Raw genomic sequence first — 8342 nt, 5'->3', positions numbered from 1 at the left:
ACCGAGACTCTTCCAGAGTGCGAGGCGGGAATCGAACCCGCAAGCCGAAGGAGTGGGTCCAAAGCCTACGCTTTAGCCCCCACGACCATCGTCCCACTTACCTCCTCGGTAGTGATGTATGGGCATTCTTCATCATTCTTCATATTATATTATATTATGCTTGAAACCTCCAGCGATGATGTTGTAGGTATAAAATTACGAGCGGCCACGAGCGTTGGAGCTGACAACAGTCGCTTCTGGATGCTTTTTTAGAGCTACCATCTGCCACTCCACGGGTTTGTAGTCGCTCGCTTCCTGATGGCTAAGAAAGTTTCTTACAATGCGACAGGTGATTAATAAAACCGCCTTCTGAGCTTATTTATTTGCTCATTTTGCACGGGGCTGTCCCGGTATATATCATCTGTCATGGACGCATTTTTATAATGCAATCAAGTGATCTGATGAGAGCAGTCTGATCAGACATATTGGACAAAGTCTGGTTTTTACCCCGTCGCTGACAAACTGGGTTGCAGTCTTGTTACAACACCCCCTCCGTGGGAAAGGCCAACCATGGCCGTAAACCAACAGAAAAAAAGAAGAATTTTTAACTGAAATGGTGTTTGCAAACGATAATGAACCAACACAAAATGAAAGGAAGCAAATTAAACGAAAAAGCATGAGCGTAATATTCGAAACAAAAATAATAAATTTCGAATTTTCGATCTTTTAAACAAACAAAACAGAGTGTCTCAGTATGATCCACTTCTGTACTAGACAGCAATAGCATTGGCTTTCGGATCGCCACGGCACGAGTCTCCAAGAGGCAAACATGATGAAAAATAATTTGTACCTCAGGCTAGAATTATCTTTCTCTTGAAACTAAGTTTAGATTAGTGTGGATGAGCTAAGTCAAGATTCCTTGTAGGGGAGTGGGAAATAAAGAGAAAGAAAAACACAAAAAATATTCTAGGACTTTACAGGTTAGGGAACTGGCTACATTTTGGGTTGATGCTAGTTGGATAAAGGAGAAGGGCATATAAGCAATTTAAGATGCATGTTATTTTCAGAGCATATTGCATTTATTTATTTTATTTTTAATTTGTTTGTCCATAACGACTAATGACGAAGAGTTTACACCTTAATGGAAAGAAAAAGGAATTTAAATGTTGAATTAAGAAAAAGAAAAGGAACACGAAAATAAATGAAATTTTCCAAAAGAAAACAGAAGAAATAATAGAACACTACAAAAAAAAGAGAAGGGCCTTAGTGGCTGCAGTTAGGGCGTGGAGATTGCCTGCGAAAGCGAACTGATATAAAAAAATAGAACGATAGCGATAAGGTGTGCCCTTTAGTGAAAACAACAAAATCCAATGTTTCAGATGAGGATAGCTAAGTATCACAGTAACAGTACGGTAGCAAACGGATATTTGAAATAATTCGTAGTGAATTTATGGTACTGTATGACACCAAACTTTCAGTTCAATTCATGGTAGTCAACTTTATGGTACGGTAAGATAGCAAATGGACAATAGCGAACAAAATTTCTTGTTGGTGGATTAGACTGCCAGCCCTAACGCCTCCATATCCTCTTCGATTGTCGTCTTGCCCTCTTCCTTTCTGAGTTTTTCTGGGTGGTACGGTCCCTCGGCTCTCTATTGTTTGTAGCAATCGGAGCAGCCCTTAATAGTGGCCCCGGGCCGTCCGCATCGGTAGCAGCAGGTGTGCAGAGGTGTATGGAGACATTTGCTGTGCGTGCGGTGAGGTGAGCCATAGTTTCAGCACCCGGTTGCCATTTTGGGAGTCACAGGGGTTTCATGCCGTCTCGACTTCGCCTCAGAGGGTCCTTCAGTTTGCGAGGGATTGTCCTGTGCTCCCCTGGTGGGTTGAGGAACTTGTCGGCGGTCCAGGCGGGTGGTGGTGGTGCCTAGTGATCTACCCGGCAGGTGGCATGCGGACTCGGTCTGAAGCGTCCAACCAGTCGGGCGCTTGCTCTCAGATTCGGTCTCCAAGCGTCTCCAGTAGGTGGATGGTTCGTTAGTGGCAGTCTTGGGGATGGCCCCGGTTGAAAGATGACCGCAGGTGCCAGGTCTCTCTTCGTGCTCTTGCTGGCATTGGCATGGAATGCGAACCGTATAGGTCACGTGGTCTGGGTGGCTTTCGTCCTGAGAATCTTGCGGAGACCCATGTTTGCTAAAGTCTGCGTGGTCACTGAGACCCGCTGGCGCCGGCGGAGGGACTGCGTAGCCACTGAGATCCCTTCCGTCGGTCGCGTGCAGATGCACACGTGGTCGGAAAGGGGACCACTTGTGTCCGTCGATGCAGGCGGTATGAGTCGACTGGTCGAAGCCACATACTCCTCAGCTGCTCTCATGAGGGCGAAGGGTAGGTCCGGTTGGAGCTGAAAGTCGGCGCATATGATGGCCGGAACGGCTATAGGTGGCACCAACCTGGGGAAAACTCAGGATTCGTCCTGAGCAAACGACGGAATTGGACGTCCAATTCGTCGATAGAGGTTGGTGGCCGATTAGGACCACCTTCCGACATGTCGGAGTAGAATTTGTAATAGACTGTGGCAAAAAAAATTCTGCCGCTGCAATAGCTTTGGCGATAGCTCCTTTCACGTTCGGTAGCCTTAAATTTTGATAGTCGTACTGACCTAAGGGCAGAGAAAGAAGGTGTGTGGTCAGCCTACGTTCGAGATTTTGTACTCTAGATTTTGTACTACCCAATCTATGAGTATTGATAAGCGTTTCATTCGGTCATCCCAAATGACAAAGCAAATCTAAATTCAAAAAGATACTGGTCCTATGTTCGATGATCGTGTTCGATAAATATTATTACCATGATTTTCTGAACTCGATTTACCCGTTTGGCGGGATTGGATTGTGCGTGACAGGCTGGGGTGGTAGTATGGTAAATTTTGTATTCCCGGGCTAATTCTTTTAGAGAGGAATTTATTAATTCGGTCCCCTTATCGGTCAGTAGTACTTGAGGTGTTCCCCATTGCATTAAAACAAGTTCTTTAAGCGCGTCCCGGATTTTCGGGCCAGTGGCTCGCCTCAGCCTATTAGTCCGGAGGCTGCCAACTGCTCGACTTTGCCCATTTGACAGTTTGGACATTTCCGCACGTAGTCGCAGATGTCTTGAAACATACCCGACCAGTAATAGTCGGTAGCTACACGCGCGTATGTCTTATCATTTCCCATATGGCCGGCTTGGGCGTCATCGTGATTGTCGTGCATCACTTGGTTTCGCATGCTAATCGGTAATACCAATTTCCACGCATTTAGGTCCTCGCAGATGGTATCAAGGATGTGGTTCGGTCGGTGATAAAATAATTTACCATTTTCGATTTGCCAGTTCGGGAACCTAGCGGAGAACTTTTCGACAGCCTCGCGATGGTCTTGGTACCAGGGATCAGCCGTATTACCCAGTGATGCCACTCTGTCAGTATTGCTCTCAAATATACGCGACAGGGCATCTGGCACGTGGTGGCTCGCTCCTTTCCGATGGAAGATGGTATATTGGTGGCCTTGTAACGCTAATGCCCATCTTCATAACCTACCGACTGGTTCTTTTAGGTTATCCAGCTATCGTAAGCTGCTGTGATCGGTAACTACAGTAAAATGTGAACCCTCTATATGGCAACAGAACTTTTGCATCGCACATACCACTGCTAGGCACTCTCGCTCGGTCGCGGTATAATTACGTTCTGCCGGTAATAAGCTTCGACAGGCATACGCAGTAATACTTTCTACCCCTTCTATAGTCTGGGTTAAAACAGCCCCTAAATTAGTGGAACTCTCGTCGGTTTAAAGTACAAACTCCTTAGAAAAATCAGGGCGAGCTAGTACGGGATTGGTGGCTAAATAGGAGCGTATGTTTTCGAATGCAGTCTGTTGATCTTCTTCCCAGATCCAGGGTTGGTTCTTCTGAAGGAGGAGAGTTAAAGGGGCAACAGTGGTGGCGAAATCTGAAATGAAGCGACGATACCAAGAGGCGACGCGTAGAAATTGCCGAACTTTGTGGACGGCGTCTGGGATCGGAAATTGCAAGATGGGGTTAATCTTATCTGGGTCAACTTGCAAGCCTTCGGCATTTACCAGAAAACCAAGGTACTTTACCTGCGAGCGACAAAACTCGTATTTTTCACGGTTCATGGTAAGGTTGGCCTTCTTAAGTTTAGTTAAAACTCGGCCCCACCACTCAAGATGTTCATCAAAGGTGACGGTAGCTACGATAATGTCATCCAGATACGCGGGCACAAAGGGTTCCATATCGGGGGTGCTTATCCGGTCCAGCAACCTTTGAAAGGTGGCAGGGGCGTTAGTTAATCCATACGGCATACGGGTAAATTGCAATTAGCCTAGGCCAGGTACCGTGAAAGCGATAAGTTCGCGACTCTTCGCGTCGAGAGGTATCTGGTGATAGGCCTCACTTAAATCGAGGGTGGATATTTAGTTTGCGCATCTAAGTTTATCTAATATTCCGTTCATGTAAGGAAGGGGATAGGCGTCATTTTTGGGTACCGCCTTTAATTTCCGAAAGTCCATACAAAATCGATAGCTTCCATTAGGTTTTCGAGTCATCACGATTGGGGACGACCTGTCGCTGGTGGATGGTTCGACTATTCCGTTCTTTAAGTGATCTTTTGCTACTTGCAGGATGGCCTCGTGAATTTTTGGAGACGTTAACCGATAGCGTTGTTTAATGGCAGGATTATTGCCCACATCAATACTATGTTGGATAAGGTGTGTTGCGGGCAAGGTATTCGGGACCGGAGGAATTTGTTTGGCTAGAAGGTTTCTCTCAACTCTGAACAATCCCCGAATCGATGTCCCAGTTACTGGCAATTGTAGCAAAATAATTCGACAGCGGGCTGTCGTGGTTGGCTGCAAGGAGGGGCACCCAGGGGACGGGTGGACTACCCCCGCGATGTTGGTCGATTTTTCGGTTGTTGACTTGTTGTTCATACTGGGGGGACCTTGAGTTTCCGGGCGCGTACTGGTCTTATTATGAGTTCCATTTACCGCGGCGTTTGGTTTATGGTTCTTGCTTTTATTATTAATCGATTTAGTATCGGGAAAATTTCCGGTAGGGGTGGCGGCGGTATAATGTAGTTCGTCAATTTGTACCTCAGTCGGGTCTTTGTCCATAATTTTTAGAGGATTCATTGCGGAAGCTCGGCGGGGAAAAGAGCCTCGTTTCGGTTCATGGTAGGCTAGGCTCGGTAGCCGAGATTTTTCAGAAGGGGGAGGGGGTTTAAAGGTCCACCGAACGCGTAGTGATTTTTTGACTCGAATTTCCAATTGTTCCAGGCAATTAAAATTTATTACGTCGCTTCGATGTATGGTAAATTGTAATTTAAGCATCACATTCTGGTGAGCATAATTTATTTGCTCTTGTTCCGAGTACGGCGGAAGCAGTCTATTTAGCAGGGTGCGGATACACGTTAAGTAATCCGCTACCGGCTTGTCCAGGCCTTAGGTCCGGCTGTGTATTTCTTGCCGTAATTTGAATTGGTAGTCCGGCCCACCGAAACAAATTCGCGCCGATTCAACATAAAGCTCCCGCGAGTTCCATCCCTCGCACGAATTATTAAACCAATGCAGCGCGATGTCCGATAGAAAGAATGGGATACAGAGCAGTAGATCCCTGTCCGAAATGGGCACTAAACTGCGACATTGGTTGATTCTCATTAAGAAGGTTTCTAAGTATTCATTTCGACTACCCGTAAAACGAAAATGCCATTTACGCAGTAGTTGGTATACGGATCGCGTGTGGGGTGAAGCTAGGACGCCAGTGTTGCGCCTAGACTGCGTGAAATTATCTTGGGAATGCGTGCATGGCGTCTAGCCTCCAAAACGCGTTCAAACTTGGACGAGAATCAGGGTAGTTTTCTGGCCGCGGCAAGGGCTCAACGTGAGTCGCATGACTGCTGTTAGTGCGCAGAGTGTATACATCCGTTGCATCGGCACTAGACACTCCGATCGCAACATTTAACGATCGCAAAAAAATCTATACATAATCAGTAACACATGAATCATCCAAAATTCAAGCAAATAGTTAAATAATAATCGATTCAGGTAATAATTTTCATTACTTAAAATAATGCATGTGATAATGTCATTAATTGATCAATCAGTACACTTATTAGATTAAGACATCCAAATCACATAGAATAATAATTACATATTATAATGTAATTTCATTAACAAATAATTGCCATACCCATAAATTAGCACATCGGTAAAATCAATTTTGCCGTAAAATGGTGTAGAAATATAATTCTACGGAAAAATCGGTTTTCGCTCTCTTTAGACACAGCTGTTTTGACCTTGAACTCAACTGTTTATTTTTATTTTCGAAAGCCCCACATTGTTGCGCTAGTTTGTAACGATAAACTTACCTTTGACTTATATTGCCCGCCTCACGTCCTACATCTGAAATCGCGAGAAATCTCAACGGAAGAAAAAGCTAAAAAAAGTTCGTTGGGCGCCAGGCGCGCATGTGCCAACCAGATTATGCAAAAACTACTCCAAGTGAAATGTGTGGGGTTTATGGGTCCAGGCTAGATTCAACCATCTAACGAGTGATGGTAGAGGGGGTGGATCAGTCGGAAAGTAAAATTAAATTCGTATAATTTTCAAGTTAATCTTGTTTAATCTTTTTTTTTTGCTGTAATGATTGGCTCGATCTCTGCTATTCCACAGGCATGTAAAGCATGGCTCTCACGTGAAACCCGATTGTTGGCCTAATATCATTGTTATGATTTTGAGATCACCACATATTTGCCTTTTGTGATTCGTGTAATTAATTTTTTCAAGAAGCATTTTAACATTGTTAGATTCTTCTTTGATGACCGTTGAATGAGCTATAGAGATAGGAGCGTAAGTATTCGTGTTATGCAGTAAAACAGCCCTAATGCTGCGTTTTGACGTATCAATGAAAAGTCGCCATTATTCGTCTCTGTACACATTTTTCTTGAAGTGGTTCATTAGACCGTTAACGTCAGTGCAGTACACTAAAGACGTCTCTTCGTCTTTAACGAAAAACTTTCTGAATTCTTTGTCTCTGTCGCGAGAGAATGAAACTTTTGTCTTCGCTCTAGAAGATTTCTTCTTTTTAGAAATGAAGCGGCAAATTCAGCGCCGCCTTTCGGTAATCCAAGATCTCTAATAAAATCATTCAGTTCTAGTTGCGACACTAATATTGGAACCTTCAATTTCATTTTATGCACGCCATATTCGGCATCTTTTTCGTCATTTTCATCGGAATCATCAGAACTATTTTCTGTTCGATCACTGGTTTCACTACCGTCTCCATGACGTTGACTTTCAACTTCCATTTTATCATCTTCTAAAGCGCTTAAATCAGTCGGCGTGCATTTTTATTGATTTCAATTGCTCTTGTGAATGTGCACACATTAATGTACGAAATGTTATTTTTATTATTGGAGTTGAACCCTTTGACGGAATTCATGCAAAAGTAGCAGTCCTTCGCAATAACAGGTTTTTTCCATGTGGTTGGTGTACAGTACTTGCGGTACTTCTCGTTGTTTGAATTTTTTAGACGATACAACATAAGTCTGCAGGAATTGCAAATGACGTGAGGAACCCATTTTGTTTCTTGGTGCAGCAATTTACGGTTAAGCCACTTTTCGTAAAGACTTCTCACTTCCTCGTCGACTGATTTTCTTAAACTGCTCACTTCATATTTACTGCAAATGTAACAGAATGAATCTGAGCTATTCTTGCAGAAATGCGATTGAGAAATACTCGCGGGTTTTTTCCTTGTAGCATGAGACTCTACACCAACCAAGTGATCCATTGATGAAGAGCTACGGTTGCATGATGACGACATCGGAGAGCCCGCTTTCCCATCCTGACCAGACGCCGATACTGGGGTTTTTCCCTGCATCGTAATACACTTTTTACCTGTGTCTGCCATGACGGCATGAACGCCGTTTACCCAGGGACTCAGCCAATGTGGATCCGTTGCCCACCGTCACCACATAGAGTTGCCCTGGTTACAGACACAGGCGAATAATGCTAGCAACAAGCGGTTACGAAACTCCAGACATTTACTGCTATTAATGTCAAAATATGAAAGTACGCAAGAACAGGGTTGCCAGCGTAATCGGTTAGATTAGGTCAGGTTTTGTTAGGTTAGGATAGGTTAAACCTCTATGTAGGTCAAGCCGAAGCTGAATAAAATGGTACCGCAAACACAACGGGACAACACATTAGTATAACTATGTATCGTGAGGTTAGGTTAGGCTAGGTTAGATTTATTTCTAGTTTAGGCTCGAGTTGACCCATTCGATGTAGCACACATTTGCTACTGGGAAAATATGCTTCCAG

At 44.3% G+C, this 8342-nt stretch overlaps 1 protein-coding gene across 9 annotated transcripts in view; it reads left to right on the top strand.

The window, feature by feature from the left end:
* LOC117167380 (LETM1 domain-containing protein 1) overlaps positions 1-8342 on the top strand; it is a 72900-nt gene that overhangs the window by 55997 nt on the left and 8561 nt on the right. The gene's annotated exons all lie outside the window — the stretch shown is intronic.

The sequence above is a fragment of the Belonocnema kinseyi genome, chromosome 2, assembly GCF_010883055.1.
Source record: "Belonocnema kinseyi isolate 2016_QV_RU_SX_M_011 chromosome 2, B_treatae_v1, whole genome shotgun sequence".
NCBI classification, from domain to species: domain Eukaryota; kingdom Metazoa; phylum Arthropoda; class Insecta; order Hymenoptera; family Cynipidae; genus Belonocnema; species Belonocnema kinseyi.
Note: the sequence above shows the minus strand (reverse complement) of the source record. Positions and strands in the feature narration are given on the sequence as shown.